At 40.5% G+C, this 21,853-nt stretch overlaps 1 protein-coding gene across 4 annotated transcripts in view; it reads left to right on the forward strand.

Moving 5' to 3' along the window:
• LOC141577421 (uncharacterized) overlaps positions 1-21,853 on the forward strand; it is a 140,157-nt gene that overhangs the window by 92,169 nt on the left and 26,135 nt on the right. For all 4 annotated transcript variants that reach the window (XR_012506284.1, XR_012506283.1, XM_074361467.1 and 1 more), the window contains 3 exons: positions 10,603-10,788; positions 13,264-13,484; positions 19,548-19,747. The gene's annotated coding sequence lies outside the window, so the exon portion shown is untranslated. The remainder of the gene's footprint in view (positions 1-10,602; positions 10,789-13,263; positions 13,485-19,547; positions 19,748-21,853) is intronic.

The following is a 21,853-nucleotide window of genomic DNA, read 5'->3' on the forward strand; positions in this document are numbered from 1 at the left end:
CAAAGACTGAATTGGTTTTATGTAGTCTTAATATGGAAGAAAAGATTGTCAGTGAATATTATAAGTAAAATCTTTACTCTTTTCTTTCCTGATGGTGAATATGTAAGTTGTTTTCATGGCTTAAGTACATTTCCTTATTTGTGAAATTTGAGTAATATCGTTTAACTTGTCTGACTGTGAGAGTTAGACGCCTTGTATACAAAGAACCCAAGAGGTGCTTAATAAAAATGTGCTGTCAGAATGACAGATATTTTAGAAGGATCAACTCTGAATACTAAAGAGTGTCGCTTATTTCTGATGCATATTCAATATTTATAATATTTATATATATGATATATTTGAATATGGTTTAAAGTAACAAGGATTCATTTTTTTTTTTTTAGTGTAGTATGAAGTTTTAATGAAATCTGTATCATACTAGTGAGACAGGGACTAGTTAAATTGCCTTAATCAGACGACCTTGAATATTATTTACACAGAATATGTATTGTTACAACTCAGAATTCATGTTGCCGTGTAACCATCCACACAGATATTTAAATTCGTGGGATTCTGACCAGATTCATTAAGTTTAGTAAAATCCACATTGATCATTTTCAGGGAGTAAGCTTCTCTCTTTTGTGATTAAGCAAAATTTTGATTTTTTTTCCTGCACTCTTAACAGGTTTAAAATATCAAAACATTGATTTAACAAGTCACTTTTTTAATAGAATAAAGCTCATGCTGTTTTATTATGTAAATAAATGTTTTTGTACTTCATCAATCTTGTATGATATCCTGGCTCTTTGAGAATTATTTTGCAAGATACTTAGATAACCTTCTGTTGGAAAAATACAAACGTGACTTTTATGAATATAGGCCTAGTACAGATCTGTTGGTTTATGCTACAGTGCAAGACATGAGGCCTGGGAGAGCTTTGCTGCCGATTGCAGGACAGAAATCATGTCTCAGTTTCCCCTCCTGTAAAATGATGTGGCTGGACTGGATTCTTTCCTCTTCTAAGATGAGTTTCCATGAACCTATGACTTTTGTTTATATTCAGGAGTATTAGCAATATCAGATAAAATACTGAATACCCTTCCCTTCCCCCGAAGCAAAGTGCAGTATGTGCTACATAAGCTTTTAGTTATCTGTTTCTCTTTTCTGATCCTACAGTCAATTTTTGTGTTGCATCTTTCCCGGCAACCTGGAAGGTCATTTTAGCCATAGGTGGCGCTGTTGCACCTTCTAACAGTCTTAATATTCCTTTTGCAAAAGAAGGCTTAACAAATGTTATTTTGTTTTGATTCCGTTGCTTAGTGCTTCAGAATAGCACAATGTCCATTATGTCTGTCTACCTGGAAAAATTATTCTGCTTATGTCTTAGACTTATTCTGTCATCTCGCTGTGAACTTTTCAGACTTGCTGTGAAAACAATGGCAAAATCGGTCTTTTCTTCCAGTGTTAGAAGTCAGTGAGCCGGGATTTTATAAAAAAGCTAGAAGCGGCCTCTGGAGCACCTTAAAGCTGAAAAGTGTATTGAGTTCCCTGAGTATTGACTCCGCCGCTGTGTGTTAATTGGTGGTAGGAGGTTTGGTACATATACGAAGGGGTGTAGATTTTTGAGTTGGGTTTGCGTGCACCTGCTGCCACTGAGCCACGTGAGCCTGAGTCAGTTTGCTCTGAGTATTTCCCTCGTCTGTGAGATGGGGACATTCATATCTGCTTTGTAGAATTGTGAGAATTAGAAATTATGTAAAGTGTTTACCACAGTGGGTATGTCAAGAGGGCTCATAAACTTTAGCTGCTTTTTTGTGTGAAGCCATCATTTGAGAGTCTTTGGCAATTACTAAGAAACAGGAAAATAAGAAAAGCTGGTTTTATGCTGAAAGATATTTGAGGAGGTTCCTTAGTTCCTATACCCATAATTAAGCATCAGCAGAGTCAGAACTGTTACACAGTCGCCCTGAACCAACGTTAAGCCACAGAATTCTTTGTTACTTCATATATTTTGGGGCTTAAAGGGATCCAATACTTATACACATGTTGTCTCCAGCAGCCAACTGAGAGATGACACAAAAGAGTAGGCAGGCGATAAATGTCTTACTTGTTACTGATGAAGCCACGTTCTCCATGAACTTCAGGGCTGTGGGAAAATGCGTGTCATGATACTGTGTCCCAGAATTAGAGACTCACCCTGTCCCATGTAGCTCTGTGACATAGCGAGCCTTCCCTTGAGAGGACCTGCCCGTTCATGCACAAGGCTGTCCTGCCATGGAGCCGAGCATCCCAAGTGCTTCCCAATGGTGATCAACACTGGAGGGAAAGGAAGGGTTTCAAATGCCCTGCTTGTCTCCCCGGACTCACACCTCACTCTGTTAGTGTGAGGAGGGCTAGCTGTTGGCCAGGGGCCAGGGGTGTGAATGGAGAAGCACTCTCCATGGCCCAGAGGAGTGGTTAGGAGGCATTCCCTCCCTCGGTTTAAACAGGTGGTGGGATGGAAGAGAAGGGTCCTCCCCAAGAGTTTATAAAAGGAGATATAAGGATTTTCTTTGGGACTTAGACTAGCCAGGAAACACATAAGATGATTAGAAGGGAGACTTGTAAATCACTTTGATATTAAGTTGACATTTGTTGAACACCCAAAATGTGCTACATTCTTTTCTGAGAGTTTTACAGAAATGAATCCTTCAATCTTCTCAACAAGCGAGTAAGGAAGGTTTGATTGTTATCCCAGTTTTACAGTGTGGAAATTGAGGCACACAGAGGGTAAGTTGGCCAAAATCACAGAAATAATAAGTGGCAGAGCTGGTATTTAAACCCTGGCTTACTGGTTTGAGGCTCCCAGAGATGGGCTTTGGGTGTTTAGAGTTATCTGCATCCCTGAATCTTTGTACCTCTGTGCATATGTTAGCCCAGAAAGGACAGGGAAAGGAGAGTTACACAGATGCTCATAGTCATGTCTTGGCCACTGTCCACAGAGAGTGCATCGTGATTAGCGTTATTTGTTTTCCAGGCAGTAGATCAGTTCTTATAACAGAAATTTACTCCATTGAGTTAATCTAGAAACCCTTCCTGCTCTGTTTCTGTCCATGCTTGCCATGTGACTGCCTCCCCGTGATTAGGCCATTGAGAAAATGTACTCATGGTTGAACTCTGATATTTCAGTCTGGTTCATAGTTTCACGTCTTCTGTTACATTAATAAGTTAAGTTTCTGGTTTTCTTTCATCAGTGTGTCATGAGTTTGGTTAATGTGAAACAAGTCCATGGGAGCCCAGGGGTGATGACGGTATAATTTCTGAGCACGTTGTGGCACTTCTACCCTTGCAGACCTGGCGGGAGTATGTCCGCCTTCCTCACTGATTTCCCCCAACAGCAGGGTCCTCTCCCACCCCCGCATGTGAGGCTGGGAGCTCTCTGAGTAGGCCAGTCAGAGGCCAAGTCCACCAATCAGAAAATGATGAAGTACCTGGAAGTGGTTTTAATAGAAGAAAAGGGTTTCCAGATAGTCCAATGGGCTGTTCGAGTCCGTTTGGTGAAAAGCTGTCCAGTGTCTGTGGTTGAGGTGCTTCTTTGCTGTTGAAAAGCCTGGATTAGATGAAGGGATTTTAAAAAGCAGAAAGGAGTGATTTCAGGTGGTACGTCCACACCGGTGAGAAGTGATGGATGACCACCTGTGTGAGGCATAGACAGGGTCTTACAAACTTCTTAAAATAACTTTAAAAGCTCTTCCATCTGAGTGCATTTCATATGGGGTCCAGTTCATCACTGGTCACCCTGAGAGGGCAAATAATTGATGATGGCAGAAAGGACACGGAGGCATCAAAAAGGTCTCAGTCATTTTCCCTTTTTAAAGGATGTGGCAAAGTGTAATATATTTGAGCTGGTTTTTCACTGAACAATTTTTAGTGTTTTCTGGGACTCCCCAATGCCCCAAGGTTCCATGCAGCTGGGTGTCCCCTCAGAGCAGGTCTGTCAGAGCTTGCCCTGGGTTGACGTGGTGTCACGGGGAGCAGGACGGTCAGAGTCCCCGGATTTTCCGAGCTCCGTCTCCTCATCCTCAGTGCCGGGTTTCTCATCCGTGTCTACTTAGGGTTGTTGAGAATCACACGTGATGGTTCAGGTGTGATTTGTGATTGTCTCTGTGATTGGCATATAGTCAATATTTGAAAGAAACACTTTTTTTTAGTATAATTGTAGCACATAGATTGCAGTGCTTTTTAGTCTGCTTTTTTTTATATAACTTTATTCTTATTTTTAAATATGCACTTATATTTATTTATTTTTTTGGAGGTACTGGGGACTGAATCCAGGACATTGTTCATGCTAAGCAGGTGCTCTACAACTGAGTAATACACACCCTCCTTGTCTGCACTTGAAAATAAATATTTCAATACACAAAATAGCTCTTAAACACCATCATGGGACCTAGTCACTGTATAGAGAGTTGAACACGTATGCTTTTTCAATAAGAATAAATGTTGTTGAGACATACATTTCTGAATCTGTTAATGTGCTTAAAAACGATCATAGGTAGTGATAAACACGAATCTTTGATCCAGTACTTCTTAGGGTCTGTTTTGCCATCAAGTGAAATTACATTCTACAGAGAAAGCTAATTGGATCTCTTTGATATTTGGATGGTTTAGCAGATGATCAAGGCTTTCAAAAGCTGACAGATTTGTATTTTAAACTAACTACAAAGTTATCTTCTAGAAGTTGGAATTCCTAAACTTGTGAAGTGCCCAGTAATCCAGGGGGTATGTGTCTGTGTCTGTGTGAACGTTTGTGTGTGTGATTTCAGGAATCTAGAAATAAGTTTCATATGGACTTCTGATACCTTTCTCCTACAGTTCAAGGTATAGGCATATATTTACACAAATAAATTGATATTCTTTTGTCATTTTGCATATTGGTGGGAATAAGAGTTTCTCATACTTGTTTCAGAAGGGTTGGGGAGCATGAGCTCAGAAAACGGGAGGAGAAAGAGGCAGGGAGGCACTTCACACTTTGTGCAGGATATGAGAAACAGTAGCTGTTTTTTTCTCTTTTCTTCTAAAGCAAACTGGCACTGAATTGTAACCTACTATTACCCAGAATTGCTTTTCTGATCAGATACAAGTGCCTCAGATTTTTCAAGGCAACATGAATGATGAAATGTGTTTTAGCAGTTATCATTAAAAGTAGTTTTATTTTTCAAGTAAAAGGCTATAGCCTGTTCTTCCAGCGGTACATGAAGTCCTCATTGTTCTATGTACATGATCAATGTGCTTAGTTTCTTTGTTTTTTTTTTTTTTTTTTTAAGTGCTTGTTTCATTGTGGTGTGAATGAATGTTTAAAATTTCTGGATTTTGATCTTTAGAACATGCTGATTTATCAGAGCTGTTAAAAACCTGATTGTTCTTTGGTCCTTATTTGTTGGGGCACCCTATTGATTTCTGTTGTCTGTTAAAGCGGGAAATGCTTCCTCTAGCCTGCAGATCATTAAGTGAATGGTTTGCAGTGTGCCTTTAAAGTTATTTGAATGCATTGAGCATGTTTGTCCAGTGAATTCTGTATTAACTCATTCTATTGACTTTGCTTTGGTTCTGTGGCTTTTGCTCCTCTCCACAAGAATTTGAATTCTCTGTTGCATTTTGTATACGTGTTCTTAACAGGGGGAAGAAATTTTGCATTTTTTACAGAGGTGGCTTTTCCTATCCCCTCTGAATGCCTTCTATAATTGATACAATAGTAATCTGTTATTGCAGTGCATAATTCTTTCATAAACTATTTTTTGGCATAATCAGAATCAATGACAAAGTATGATAATAAAAAATATGAAAAACTTCCTTCCTTTGAAGAATAGAAATCAGGTGGTCAGGCTCACGCATGCTTTGTGCCTGACACACTTACTCTCATGTCATTGTGTATCATGATTCGGAGATGGAGTTGCTCCAGGTTTATAGATTTTTGTTTTAACATTTGTGTTGAATTCTTTCTCCAGGCTGATGTTTCCTGTTGGTTTTGTGGAAAGAGTAGAAGGGAAACAAATCCTTTGTTTTGTTTTCAGGAGGCCTGAGTTGATGAGAAAAGGGTTGAGGGTGGGCTGAGGAAAAGAGTGACACTCCCTCTCCTCCCGGCTGAAATTGATAAACAAAGAAATCAATTAAGTGTATCGGTATTTGACCAATAGAAGTTAGAGAGCCCAAAATGGCTAGATATGCCCAATGGAAATTACTGAATTCACCTGCAGAATTATGTGCTTTACCAAGTAGAAGCAACTTAGAGCAATCAGAAAAATCAGTAATATGATGAGATATAAAAGGAATATTATATCTTTTATTTCTGAAACTTTTCTACGGTAAGTTGTGTAGAGCTAAAATTCAGTTTCAAGCACCAGGAGTTAAGAGTGTGGGTAGTTCTGTAGGATCGTTATTCACGGATGTGCCTAGACCCTGCTAGAGTGGCTGAAGATGGCAGGAAACGACCCAGAGGCAGGATTTGTCATCCTAGGGTGTCCTCCATAATGGTTTCATGTGGGACCCCATGATTGGTTTAACAAATTGTAACACACTCCAGCCTCCTGTGAACTTTAAGAAGAAAAATATATGCTTAAAAACTGCTTTGCAAGCAAGTGCCTGTACATCCTCACTCCAGTCTCCTTGCCTTAAAAAGCAGAGACAATGCTTTGCTTGCATAGTTGAGCTTTTAGATAGCACTCTGCTGGTTGCAAAGCAAGGAACGAGGCCCTCAGCTATAAACGCTGAGTTTGTGTGCTGTTAGATAGTCTATGATCCACAGAACAAGGACCTGGCTGGTCTGGTGGTCTGCTTTGTAATTCACATGTCTAAAAATGTATCTTGCTCCCCTCACCCCATGACTTCCCTAAAGATACACTAATCCATTGTACTCATTGTGTATTCTACAATCTCTGCTTCATACTGTCTTTCCCGAAGTTCCTATTACTATCACACAACTGTTAATGAATTTTTCCTTTGATTATACACAATAAATAAGGGTGCAATTGAGAGGCTCGTGGAGTTGGCTCCCTACTCCCTCTCGATTTATTGACTTTTTCCACAGAGACTTGAATAATCATTCCATGTCGGTAAGACTTCTGCCATCCAACCCACAGTTCCAGGTGAGAAGGATGCAGGTTTATCTCTCCTACCCGATGGAGAGAGAGGAGAGAATTGAGATATGCTCCCCCATGGTCCCTTCCTGTCCCACGGCCACTGCAGTTCACCTGCAGCCTTCTGGCCTCTGCTCAGAGGGCCTCTGTCCCAGGACTGACTGCAGCTTTTTCTTCCCTTGTCAACATTTCCTGTGCCTTTCAGAATTTGGTCTCTTCTCTGCAATTCAACCCTGGCAGATGTGATGGTGGTCAGCGTGCTGGTGGGCAGTCCTTTGGGGACTCCCAGGAGACATGCTGATTCTCCTGAGTCTCTCAATCGGGGTTACAGAACAGTCGAGCACCGAAGGAAGCCCATTCACGTGAGGTCAACAGAGCATTTTATCACTTTCATTTTATTTTTAAATTTTCAGTGGAGAAATTATTTGTAGCAAACTGTTCCAGATATTCGGCCGCCTGCTTTCCTCACCACCATTTCCTTGTTGGCTCTGGTGCTTGTTTTAAGAACCAGGTTTCTTCTCTGGTCATTTGTAGCAGCTGGGCTTGCCGAATCCTTGATCTGCATTTGAAGCAGAATGCTTCTTCCTGATGTGAAACAGATTTTCCTATTTCTGAATATTTCGTGTACACTCAGCAACTGTTTCAAGTGAAATGCTCTTGTCCAATTTCGGTTAACTCACATTTGCTGATCTCCTACTTTCATGCTGAGGGCAGTTTCTTCTTCCTCTAATAAAAGTTAGCAATTTGCATTTACTAGGGAAGGTACTGGCCCGAGGTGCTTTTTTTCTTACCAGTTTTAATACAATTCACCCATTTAAATATACAGTCGTTTTTACTCTATGCCCAGAATTGTGCATCCCATTTAATCTTAGAATATTTTCATTCCCCCAACAGGAAGCCCCGTATGCATAAGCAGTCATTCCCATCTTCACCATCCTCCCCCAGCCCCAAGGAGCCACTCTTCTCTCTCTTTGGATTTGCCTGTGCTGGACATTTCATTTAAATCGAGTAACTTCATATAAGTGGAACCGTCTATTGTGACTGACTTATTTCACACTGAGTAACGTTATCAAAGTTTGTCCACGTTGTGGCCTGGGTCAGTACTCTATGCTTTGCTATTGCTGAATAATATTCCACTGTATGGCTGGGCCCCACTGTTTACCCATTCATCAGGTGATAGGCAATTGGGTTGTTTCTGCTTTTTGGCTGTGATGAGTAGTGTCGCCATGAATATTCCTGTAGGAGTTTTTATGTGGATATTTGTTTTCAGTTCTCTTACGTCTGTGCCCAGACAGCAGAGTTGCTGGGTCATTCAGAAACCAAATGTTCAACTCTCTGAGGACCTGCCAGGCTGTTTTCCAAAGTGGCCATGCTGTGTTACGTCCTCACCAGCAAGGGCTGCGCGCTCCGCTTCCTCTGTGTCATTATTAGTGCTTGTTACGCTTTTTTTTTTATTATAACCTATTGTTGTGAGTGTGAAGCGGTTTCTCCTGTTGATTTTGACTTGATTTCCCTTACAGCTAAAGATATTGAACATCGTTTCTTTGTGCTTATTGGCCATTTGTATATTTTCCTTGAAAAATACCATTTCAGATCCTTTATTCACCTTTTAATTGAGTTGCCTTTTTATTGTTGAGTTGTAGGAGGTACTTTTTTTTTTTTATAGATACAAATTCCTTATCAGATAAATGATTTGAAAAAAATTTCTCCTGTGTGTTGTTTTTTCACTTTCTGGATGGTGCCCTTTGAAGCGAAGTTTTAAATTTTGATGAACTCCAATTTATCTCTGTTTTCTTTGTTCCTTGTGCTTTTGGGGTATTATTTAAAATCTGAGGTATTTTATTTAAAATTTTATATATAAAATAACTTAATTAGTAGGACCGTTCTAGGAGATGGGTGCGGTTGTTGTCCCCAGTGTATGGATAGAAGACTGAGATGCAGAAAATTTCTCTGAAATATCAGTTTCACAGCTACCTAGTGCTGTGGGAGTTCAGGCACTCATGTTCGTCCCAAACATCTGTGATCCTCACCACCATGCTCCACTACTGCCTGGAATCGTTAATGAAAACGTCTTTCCTTTTTTGATTCCTTGTTAGTTTGTTTTCTTATTGGGGACCTCATCTCCTCATTTTCCTTTCGGATATCAGTGTAGATTTATTTTAGGTCTCATGTAGGCAGAAGCATTTCTATCAGTTAACTTCTTTATTACTCACTCTCCAGTGATGATTGTTGCTAGTTGACCTAATCAAGTCATGCTTAAGTCTTTCCTTCTCATGACACTAAAAACAGTCATGACTTACAGAATGCTAAAAGCAGAAAGTACTTGATTGATTTTATTTTGCTACCCAATCAAACCAATCAAATAAAAACCCGCTGTTGACACAGATTATAAGCCCTCCAGGATAGGGTCACTGTCTTCCTTGTGTTTCATTTATTTGGTCACAGTGTCTGGATAGTGCCTTGCTGTTCAGCAGTTTTGTTAGGAAACGGTGCTCGTGAATCATTGTAAGGACAGAATTTTGACAACAGACTGAGTTGTTCATTTCACGAGGGAAAAGATAATATAGAAATACTGCTCAGATCTATTTTAAAATTAAGCTTGGAATTTTGAGAACAATTCAAGGAACCATACGAAGATTTTTCACTAATTTTAGATCTATCTTAAACACATTATGGTTACATAGCAGAGTAACTTATCAAGTAGATTTGACAAGAGGAGTGTATTATTGATTTTTTGTTTTAGTTGAAATATTCTATCTGGGATAAAGTAATCAGTGCCTATAAATGAACAAATATGTTTGTATTTCTATGCAACATGGGAGCAGACTTCATATGTTTCTATATAATATATATGACTGTGTGTTTTAATCTGTCTGTCAGTGTTTTTATAGTTTTTCAGCAATGTTGTAACATTAGAATTCTAAGAATTTCACTCCCGATACTACTGCAGTTTGTACTGTGTATCCTGTCTTATGTATGGGATTCCACTGTCCCCTAAGTGAGGAATTTCCTCTCCTATTGAGTTAGAAGCAGATTTAAAGGAACTGTGATTTCTAGGCATTTGCTCTCCATGTGTTTGCACTTGGGTGTCAATCACAATTTTCCCTTTCTTGAGTTTTCATTGTTCAATTAGAATTTTTGAAAATAACTATTAATATGTTTCACTAGTCTCCCTAGAAACTTGATGTTTTTGTGCTTTTCAGTTTTCAATTTATGAAAATTGTAAATGCACACTTGTTTTTAAGTAGTCCTTTTTCACTAGATATTTGTTTACCTCTTTATAGTTAAAATAATTTTTTTCCCAATGAATGAATCACTGTGCATGTTTTACAAGATACCTTACTTTTTATTTTTCTTATTCTAACAGGTATATTCATTGTAGAGAATTTTGAAAATAAGGATAAACCCAGTAATAACTTAAAAATGGCCTCTAATCTCACCTGGAGATACACTTGTAAGGTTTGAAATTGAGAATTACAAGTCCTCCAATTTTTTTCTTTTTTTCAAGTACGTTTTGGTTACTGAGTCCCTCGAATTCCCATATGAATAGTAGCAGCAGCTAGTCGGTTACTGCAGAGGAGCCCGCTGGGATTGTGATCGAGACCACATTGAGTATACAGATCGCTCTGGGGAGCACTGCCATCCCAAGAGCGCTGTCATCTGATCCAGGAATGTGCGTGGTGTGTCTGTCCAGGTATTTAGGTCTTCTTTAATTTTTTTCAACAATGCGTAGAGTTTACATAGTATTATTTTACCTTATTTTTTTGCCTTTATACAGAGTACAAGTGTGCAAGGTACCAGGATCAGAATTGTATTATAGCCCCGCCACTTGCTGCCACCAAGGACGCTGCACTCTTGCTTTGCCCTGTGTAAAATCTTGCACAAAATAGGACCTAAGTAACTCTCTCTTGAATGAATGATTATATGATAGCTGGATGATGCTGGAGAGTCCTTGTGATGATGTCTTTTTCCCAGACTTTCCCCTCTTCTTAACTATGCCTTTTGTCTTCCTTTCCTCCAGCCTGGGTTTCAGCCTGCCTGTGGCATTGATTTTCCCTGAGTGTGGACTCTTCCTTTAACTAGTTCATGATAATGTTTCATGCGGGCTATGAAAGCTTGCTAGATGCCAAGAAATAGCAAATTCACTGCATGCTAGTATTTTTAGTCTGTGGTATTATATTATCCATTGAAATTAAATCAGGCTGACCCCCTGAGCCCTCCCGTGAGCTCTTTTCTCCTTCCTACGGGTGATACTTCTCTGGTTGCTGTCGGTGCCCTTCCCCCAGACTTGGTTTTGTAGATGAGTAAGTCACCATCAGTGGAGCTCTCTCTTTAAAGATGAAGAGAACATTTGCTCCTTCTCCCTGGTTGGGGACTGGATCAGATGAGGTAACAGATAAAGAATGGAGCCCCATCTCATTCTGACCCCCGCTCTTTCCGTTCCTTTCTCAAGGGGAAAAGAGTACAATTCAAAAATATAAAGATTGTGAGCTAATGAGATAGACAAGACAACCGAACATTTGTTAAATATCCTTTCATGCCGGAAACAAATGTATTATACACACAAAAGGCACACAAATCACGGTAGTACTGCGGTTACAAACGTGGGTCCGAGTTCGAGTCCTGCTCTGGAGTGACCAGTCCTGTGAGATGGAGAACTGTTAGGTCGGCTTAGCCTCTCCCAGACTTGTTTTCTGTCCTGCAGAGATGGGGCTCGCTAGGCGTCCCTCTCCCGTAGAGGTGCTGTGGGGTGTAAATGGCGCACGTGGGCAGCCCGAGCACAGCTGCTCATTCCTCGTAAGGGCAGGATAGCATCGCTTTTGCGGTGACAGCTTTATGACCGTCCCGTGTAGACTCTTAGTGCTCCGAAGGGATGCCTTGTGGTTTGGAGATGGGATTCTCACTTCTGTAAATACCCAAGGATTGTGTTATTGGGCCGTGCTGATTTGAATCTATTCTTTAGAAAGTACATATTGTAGATATATTTTTCAAGCATGCATGCTTTTTTCTTTTATTATTTATAGTTCTACCCTCTCATCTCTTGGTGTGACTTTTCATGGAATCCAGGAAACTGTCCTAAGACACCTGCCTCTTCACACTTCTCCGTGGTGGTTTTCTTCCCTGACTAGAAGAGGGTTCTGCATAGGAAATTTTCTTTGTTCCCCTTTTCTTGGAGTCACTCTGTCTCCCCAACACTCACCTGTACATCTGTCCATTTCTCTACCTACTGATTCTTCTGACTTGTTCCAAAAAGCATTTCAGGCAGCTTACAGAAGAACAGATACCAAATAAACAGGTGAGAAAATGGGGCCAAGTTCAGACAGTGAGGCTAGGAGGCGAGCCTGTGTGAGAGTTGCAGGCGTGAGACACACGCCTCAGCCCTGTGACTTATAAGATCGACAGCAACAGTGTGCCTGAGGCTCCCAGCAGACACAGGGAAACAGGGTTTGTGGGAGATGCTCACTGGCTGTGAAATAAATAAGTGGCTTAGGAGATGCCCAGCCTTTCCAGCTACTAAGGCTTAGGAGAATATTTTGAGTTTCTTCCAAAATCAGAGTATTGCATCTTTTCTTTTTTCAGAGTTCTATGTATAGTTGGTTACATTCTATAGCTGGAAATTTCTCCAAAACTGCTTCCCACGTGAGTCCCATGGCTCGGGAATGGGGTGGCTCTGCTCGTTGAGGGGGGAAGGCCAGAAACAGAAAATGACAGCCTCAAAGGAGCCTGGGATTTGTCAGTTATGTTTTGTCAGTTCTGTAGATTTCAGAAAACGCTTTCACCGTTTCTCTCCATCTGAGGTGGCAGCGTGCTCTCTTAGCAGCATCAGGAGCTCAGGGCCACGGGATGGTGGGGGCTGACTGCACTGCTATCAAACAGCTGTGCCAGTCACTGCAGGCGTGGTGATTTTACATAGTACATTTCATGTTCTTTAATAGGTTTCAACAGGTAGTTAATTAACTGAGTTAATTAACTTTTAAGAAATATGATGCTTTGTTGAAAAGACAGTTATAGGCAGAATATAAGTTGTGAACACTTTAAAAACGGTTTCATTACTGAAATTTTAGTAGGGAAGATTTAGTTTATCTTATTTACACCTCTCTTCAAAAGTAACAAAGAAACAAGACAGAAAAAGCAGAGGATGATTTCTGTTCTTCCTCTCGGCTTGCAGGTGCCCTCACCTCCAGTGGCATCCATCCAGACACCAGCACTGACACTGGCCGTGCTCAGAACTGCCTCAGCCCTGAAGACACAACTGACAAATAGAAGGGGGCTACGCCCTATGACAGCAGGTGCTCTCACTTTGTGGGTCGTTATGTAACTGCGCGGTGTTATTCAGGATCGTCCGTTCTACACTGTGTGACGCTGCTGCCGTGTCTCCTAGTTATTTCTGTAAGTACTAGTGTAATTTTTTCAATGTGTGGTACTAGACATCTAAAAATGCTTTTTTTCAGATGAAAAATAATGTGTATTTAATATAATAAGTCTGAAAAAAGGGACAAAAGTGTCTATCCTGGTCCCACTACTCAGAGATAATAATTAACACTTTAACATCTATTTTCTGTTCTTTTCATCAGTGTGTATTACATCTGTCGTATAAACCAGCGAGCACTCTGTGCCTGTTTACTGTGTGGAGACCTCCATTTTCCATTCGGCTTATTACACGTTTTTCTACAGTATTCTCTCTCCCCTGGCATGATTTTTAATGACCAGTATAGCATTCTGTCTTGTGGAGGCATCGTCCATTTTACTTCGGACTTAAATAAACTTTTAAATTCCAAGTATATTTAACTGAAATACTGAAAAGAGAACTGTGGTGGTACCGAAAGGCCCCTACATCCCTTCCCCTTTTTTTCCTGAGAGTAAAAACTGCTGACAATGTGGTGTATATATTTCATGACCTTTATGCCTGTCATATATATATACACATACATACATACATGTATATGAGAAATCTATGTATATGTGTGTGTATATATGCTTTATTGAAAAATAAGGCCATACTATATGTTTTGTGCAGCTCGGTTTATTCACCGAGGTGTATATCATAGACGTCCTTCCACTCCAGACTCACCCGGTCCTTTCAGATAGAGTAGAGGGGTCTCCTGATGTGCAGTAGATTTGGTCTCTTGTGTAAGGACACCTTTGCTGGGAGAGTACTGTGGACAAGGCCTTGGACCACGCCAAAACGCCTGCCCCTCAGTGCCCACAGCTCGCCTTGATTTACCGCATCATTTTCTTGATGGTGGATACTTAAGTTTTCTCCATTTTCCACTGTCAGAAAGGGTGTTTGACTGGCGTCCTTCTTGTACAAACATTCCTGTGATCTTGTATGAGTATTCCTTTAGTTAAGGTTTCTGGAAATTTAGTCCCTGGATATGACACTTACATACATCACAGGCTCCTTTCAAGTGACTCTAGAAATTCCTTCTCCTGCGGGGAATGAAAAGATGTAGAATAACTTATGTAACCAATTCTCTATCGCTGGATATGATTTCACTTCAGCTTTTCTTCCCACCATTGTAAAAAGTGCTGTGTAAATGCTCTGATGAGTACAACTTTTTGAACTGATTTTTTTTCTAAACGAAACGATTCCTAAAATGGAGTTCAGTCTGTGTGTACACACATTTTTCAGAGTTTACATATCCATTGACACGTCGTCCTCCAAAAAGATCGCTCAGTTTGTTCTCTCAAAGATGGACACTACCTAGAATAATTTTTAAAAACATTTGCCAATATGATGAGCAAAATTGCTTTTTCATTGTTTTAGTTTGCACTTGATGACCAGTGAGGTATTGAGCATTTTTCACTCATTAGCCATCTGACTTTTAAAAGGTGAATGATCCCTTTTGTCCTTTGCACACATTTAAGTGAGGGAGCTTCTTGTTGCTTTGTGACAGCTCTTTGTATGTTATGAACATTAACCCCTTGTCTTCATTAACATGTATCACAGAGCTTTTACTTGTCATTTCTTGCCTTTCATTTTGTTCAGTAGGTTTATTTTTGTTGTGGCCGAAAATAATCTTAAGACAGTAAATGTCTTCTTTTTGGGTTTTATCCTTGATAGTATTCTTAGAAATACTTTCTTATAATGGTATATATCTCCTCTGTAGGATTTTTTAATCTCTATGATGGAGATGATAATACTACTTGTTATAGTGACGAGAAGTTGAATTACTATGAGCAAAGAGTTGTATTTGCTGTTATTAGTACTTTCTAATATTTACATCACTATCTGTAATTTTTCTTGTGGTCATTATGACTGGAATAGAATTTGTTTTTTCCAGGTGATTCTCTGATTGTCCCAAGACAATTATTGAATTCATACTTTGCTCTTTGATTTGAAATCCCACCTGTACAAAATATTTATGTACACTAGAGTCTCTTTTTGAGCTCATGGTTTATTTCTGTCAGTCTTACTTTCTTACTCCAGTGCTATATCTTACATATTGTAAAAATTTATTTAATATATGACAGTGCGATTTTTTTATTCTTTTTTCCATCCCCAATTTTCTTGTCTAGTATTATGACTTTATTATTCCTGAAGAGTTCCAAAATATTTTGCTCAAGTTAAAAAAAAAACAGATAAGAGCTGTCATGGGATTTTTAAGTAAGTTTTGAATTATCTTTAGGAGAACGTTCATCTTTACAAAACTGCTTTCCTCCATACAATATGTTGATGTCTCTGCATTCACACTTCTTACTTTACCCCTCAGTACAGTCCTGTGTTTCTCCATGTACAACATGGGCATTGTTTTTGAGTTTATTCCAGATTATTGTTGATGTTTTTGTTAATTTTGCAAGTGAGAATTTTTGCTATTATATTTTTTAACTGTTAAAACTGACACCTAGGAAGGCAGATTCAATTTGTAAATACTCACTTTGTAACTTGTCATTTAAAATTGTAAGTATTAAGTACTTGTTACAGAATACTTTCTTTTCTGTTTTTAAAAATTTGTTTCCAAGATTCTCAAAATGGTCATAGCTAAGTAGTATAGGTGGGGAGACAGATGGAGAGAGGTAGTGTGGCTCATGTACAAACTGTGAGCACTTTCATGGCTGCCTTTATGCTGGAAAAGCCACTGAAGAGCCCAGGTAAGACCAGGGGTGGCTTTGTACGCACTTGAAAGCCAGCTTTCCTGTCTGTATGGAGAAGCCTGGTGAGTGAGGCAGGTATATGATCAAGGTCGAATGGAGGTTATTGGCTGCACAGAGCACTGTGTCTGTGAGAACAGGAGACCATCGCCATGGGAAATGCTTGGTGCCAGGAACAATGCAGGGAGCTGGGAAGCCTGTCTGTTAAGGATTTTCCAGCCCTGGGAGTGGGAAGATCAGACTCTCCATTCAGATCTGAGTTTGAATTCATCCTCTTTAGTTTACTGGTCCTCTGACTTTTCTCAAGTTATACATCCTCTTTGAACTCCTGTTTTCTTGTCTCTCAAAACAGGAGAATTACGGCCTGCTGCTAGAGTGTTTGATCAGGGTAAATAATTTGTGTCTATAAGATGCCATGTACAGTCACAATCTCAGTGAGAAATGGGCTGTCGCCTCTTCTGCAACTCAGTGCTTGACGAGACATGGGGGAAAGTCAGTCCCTAATTTGTGTGTGATGCAAGTAGGAACAAAATTAAAGTCTTGCCTTTCCCTAGTAGTATTCTTACTCCTTTGCTTCATTTACTTCTTTCCTCCTTTCCTTTCCCCTTTCCCCTCCTCCATCAAAAGATCCTGGGACTCTCTCAGAACACTAGATTCAAGTTACTTTAAAGTTTGGCTCATCCTCATGAAATGAAAGTAACATAAAAAAATCTGTACACATCCCAGAATGCATTGTATTTGATTTACACACACACACACGTGCACACAAACACACACACAATCAGGCTACCTCCCACTTGCAGAGGGAGAAGGAACACTTTTTCTGAGTTTTCATTCACTGAGCGTGAGAACAAAGTCTCTTACGCAGACTTTCACCAGCCTTCGTGCATGGTGTTTTTAATTGGATTTCTGCTTTTTGGCCATAGATATAGTATCCTAATAGAAGAGAGAAAGTGAAGACATAGACATTCAGCTGAGATATTGGTGTCATCATATTTGAGTTGGAAATGGCTTAAGACAGCATAGAGTCATAACTTTTTATGGGTGAGAATCCATGATGGTGTAACTTGGACAAGAACCTGGGTCTTCTGCCATCTTGTCCATGTGGGTGAAGAGGCAACTGGGTGGGGGATGGCAGGGATCTTTCTTGCTTGAGTTCCATGGTCTTGCTAGTTTTCATTGCTCAGCTGCCTTTAGTTTATGTCCATGAGGCCTCTCATGGGAAGGTCACTCTGTCCTGATAGATTGTTTCTTATCAGCAAAAAGCTCTGGACCCACTCATATTTCCCAGAGTTTTCTGCTGACCTGCTGACACTTTATATAAATGAGACCTAAGAAACTACTGAATATAAAATCCTTATTGTTATCGTTTGCCCTCGAGTTCCATAGGAATGGGGTGCTGTCTCAGGCTGTCTAAAGCTAGATCTGAACAAAGATAGGGTGATAGGCTGTGCTGCTGGACCTCCACAGTCGAAGGGGATTTCCACCTTAGTTTTTAGAATCAGGCAGATGAGTTCAAATATTGCCTTTACCAGTAATTATCTTTGTGACTTGGGGGAGAAACTGTGCTTTTTTGTGTCCAATTTTCTTTGTAAATAAGTTCAGTATTTATTTTAAGGTTTCTGTTTTAGAATTGAATGAGCTAATTCCCTCATTTATACCTAAAATAGTGATCGCGTGGTTCTATGCTGGTGCCTTGGAGGTTGATTACTCTGGGACTCGGCAGTGAGAATGGGGGTGGTGGACCCCTGGATAATAGAGCTTATATTCCAGAATATGCTTGTAAAAGACTGGATGTGCAGTGGATTTTTAGTAAATATCCACTCCTTTCCTACTCTGCTTTGATTGTGTATATATCTTTATACTAATATATGAACAATTTTTATTGAAATTTTAATATCTTTGTAGTATTTACAATATGTAGCTATAAAAAATAGGTGAAATAAAATGATTTGACTTTTATTTTCTTTTCAATAAGCAAAACAAAATAAAATAGAAAAGAACAAAGTTTTGAAGGAGTAGAAATAATTTTATTTCCATGGAATCAATTCCGTATAATAGGTTTTTTGGTCGTGTTGTTAAACAGCATATAAAATTGATTGGTTGTGACATACTGGAAATGAGGAAACAGTGGAGACATACTACCTCTAATGCAGTCATTTATTTACCAAGTCCAAACTTGTTCTGCTTGCTGCATGACAGGCCAATAAATCGGGAGATGAGCTTTTGGAGTAAGGAATAGTGACTTTATTTGAAAAGCTGGCAGACTCAAAAGATGGCATACTGATATCCAGGAGAACTCTCTTCCCCAAGTCAGAATTCAGTCTCCTTTTATACTAAAAAGTGGTGGGGGTGTGGTTGGTTGTTGCAAACTTCTTGCTGTACGAATTGATTTCCTTGGAATCCTTTGTTCTTGCAGCTGTCCATGTGGGTCAAATCATGGCACCCCTGTAAAACCTCAAAAAAACAAAGTTTATTCTTTATTTTGCAACTTGCCATCTCTACATAAGTGTAGAAGAGCTAACATCCTTAAAGATCAGAGCCCGCAGAATAGGCCCTCCTGGATATTTCAGGCTAAAGGCAACTTTCTTTTACAAAAGGTGCAGAGATAACAAGTCTTAGCCTAGAAAACAGGGTACAGGTTTAAAGACAAACGAACACATCTAACATGGAGTCAAATTTGTTCTTTTCTATTACAATTTCTTTTTCCACCTCATAGATAATTTTAGTAAGAAACATGAGCAATTTTTTTACTTTTGCTTCTTAATAACGGATAAGTGGCCCAACTACAGTTTTGTGAACAGGGATGCTGTGCGGGCATAGGGGTCACAGCAAATTCTTGTTGGGGGTGGTCGACCCTGCAAAATGTCTGATGCCCTGTGAGTGTTGGTGAGAGTCCCCCTAACCAGGGGCTCTCTTCAGGAACCACCATGTGGGCATTGACCTCTGGAGACTTCTTTTTCAGCTGTAGGAAATTTTTTTAGATGCTGTGATGAAAAAATCACTCCAGCTGGGGATAATCAGGGAATAAAGGAAGGAGAAAAGGGCTTGGAGTAGTGTAGAAGAGAAGGACAGAAGATCAGGGAGCCTGGGGGCTTGGGGGCGGGGCCTAGGGAGAGAGAGTAGCAGAGGTGGGGAGGGGCCCGGTTCCAGAACCAGCTCCTGCACCTTTCCCTGCACCCAAGCCTCACAGCTTTTAATTGGGCCCAAGACTCTTTCCTGTCTGGATGTCACCCTGGGCAGAACGTTGAGAATCGAAGGTAAGTGGTGGGCAGCACTCACCTAGGGGGTCACTGAGGACTTTGGTCAAGTCCACAGTGCCTTTTCTTGTCATGTGTCTTCACCTGTTCTTTATCTCAGGATCTGAGAAGCAGGAGCAAGGAACTCAGGGAGAGATCCAGGAAGACATCTGACTCTGTTAAGAGACGACAGTCACAGCGACACGGGGAGCGAGGACACTTGCAGCAAAGTAAAATGACTTCACAACTATTGCATCAGAGCTGCAGGTGTGAGAGAGCCTAAGCCTGTCTCAGAGTGCAGGGGACAAGAGGAAAGGAATGGTAAAATTAACACTGACAATTGAAATTTTGTTAAATAGCCTGCTAATATTAATTGTATCAAATGAATGTATGCAGGTGTATTTCTATGATCATTTATAGGTACACACAACCCCACCAGCCCCTCTTTCTCCCATCGGGGATGGGCTTTCTCAAGCACAGTGCCCCTCCTGGTTGAGTGGGCCACGCTGCGGGTCCTCGCCTGGGGCCAGGCTGCTGCAGGACACTGAGTCCCCGAGGCACGGCCTGGGAGACATGACAGGAACATCTTTGCTCATAACTGAGAGCCTCCGTTTCCCCCTGCAGTGTAAGAATGCCGGTGACTCAGTTAGAAGCATGCATCCAACCCGTCCTTCCGTGTCATCACCATCTAGAATCGGTGCCTGAATCTTCTGAATTTCTCCAGAATGTGGTTTAAAATCACCTTCGACAATTGAGTGTGTGTCCTCTTACAAGTGGAGGAATTGCTGCCGTTTCCCTGGAACTTACTCACCACTAGTCCATCTGATTTTTCTGTGCTAGGATTCAGTATGGCATGCTAAAAATTCTGCAGTCAGATCTTGAAACACTGATGAAGAGGATTATTTATTTTATTTCTTTATATGATAGTGTTTTACTTTCAAAATTCAGAGTTTTCGGTTCTTTCAAAAAATTTTTGGGGGGTTGGAGAAACAACTTTGCTCTTACCATCTCTATGACCTGTTGCTTTGTGCCTCTCACCTGTCTTCTGTCACTTGTGAGGTGGTTCCATTTGTGACCCTGTCAGGGTTGTTCATGTTATAAAACATATAGTCTGTTAAAGTACAGTCCCTTTTACTCCGAAGACATTCCACAAATACTCCTTAAATCTGGGTGTGGTTTTAAGAAGACAGAATCATTAGAACATGTACTTGCAGGTTGCTAGTGCAAAATCCCCAAATCAATAGTCTAGCTCAACATCTAAAATCTATCTTATCTACCTTGGGTTTGCATGGATAAGTGAAGCAGTTTGCTAAGAACTCAAGACCAGGGTTAGAATACAGGCTGGTGTAGCTCAGCAGGTCCTCCCAAGCTGATGCTGTGCCAGAGGGAGGGGCCGAGGGGAGAGGGCGTGTCCTGCCCTCCCTGAGCTGACAATTTGATGGCAAAGATCTTTACCAGGTGAAGAACTGGGAGTTTCTTCTAAGAAGAGTGGGTTTGAAAAGAGTTCTAAAACCGCGGGAGTGACACAATCTCTTTTGTCTCAAGTACGTGAGAGCGGCTGTGGGGACACTTGGGAGACTCGTGAGTCCAGGTGTGCAGTGTTGGTGGCTTCCACTTGAGCGGTGGGACGGTCAGTGGGTAAAAGCGAACAGATTGAAGGCATGTTTAGATGGTAAAAATGAAAGGATGAATGCTGTCTGTGAAGGTAGGATGGAGGAAGGCCCAGGTTTCTGGGTGGATTAATGAGGTAAGTGGTGGTCCTGCTGTGCTGTGAGGAGGGAAAGCTGCAGAGGGAGCTCTGGGGGAAAACTGATGAGTTCAGCTGTGGGTGAAGTGAAAGGCTGTTAGATGTGTGGACTGGGAGATCTGGTGAGAGCAGGTACTGAGTAGGAGGAGGGGAGAGAGACCTTCAAATCATTTTGTCTTGTGAACATACAAATAAGTATGAGTAATGACACACAACACCTCTATATTCTGGATTAAAACCCAGTAACATTTTTCTATATTGACTGCAGAGGTTCTTAATTATTTTTTAATAGAAATAAAAAAATAGAAACAAAATAGTGAAGTTAATGAACATCTTAGAGTTGATGTGTGTCCTTGTATGTATTTTGATACCTCATCTGTTTATAAACATAATCTACAAAAAGTTAGCTTGTTTAGCATAAGAGTTAAACAGAGGGACGTGAAACACACTGTTGGGGGTTGAGGCTGATCACCTTGGGCAAACTATGTCGCCTCTCTGTCCCTTAGTTGCTTCTTCTGTGACTGCCTCCAGGCCCCTCATCACAGCTGATTTCCTAGACTAGATGTTGGGAGGGAGGCTGCTGAAGGGGCTAAGAAGTGGTAACTGCTTGGGATACTGAAGAGAGAGACAAAAACAGATTAAAGCCGAGAAACTGAGTACAAATACCCTCAAAAAAGGAA

The sequence above is a fragment of the Camelus bactrianus genome, chromosome 4 (genome assembly GCF_048773025.1).
Source record: "Camelus bactrianus isolate YW-2024 breed Bactrian camel chromosome 4, ASM4877302v1, whole genome shotgun sequence".
Lineage (NCBI taxonomy): Eukaryota > Metazoa > Chordata > Mammalia > Artiodactyla > Camelidae > Camelus > Camelus bactrianus.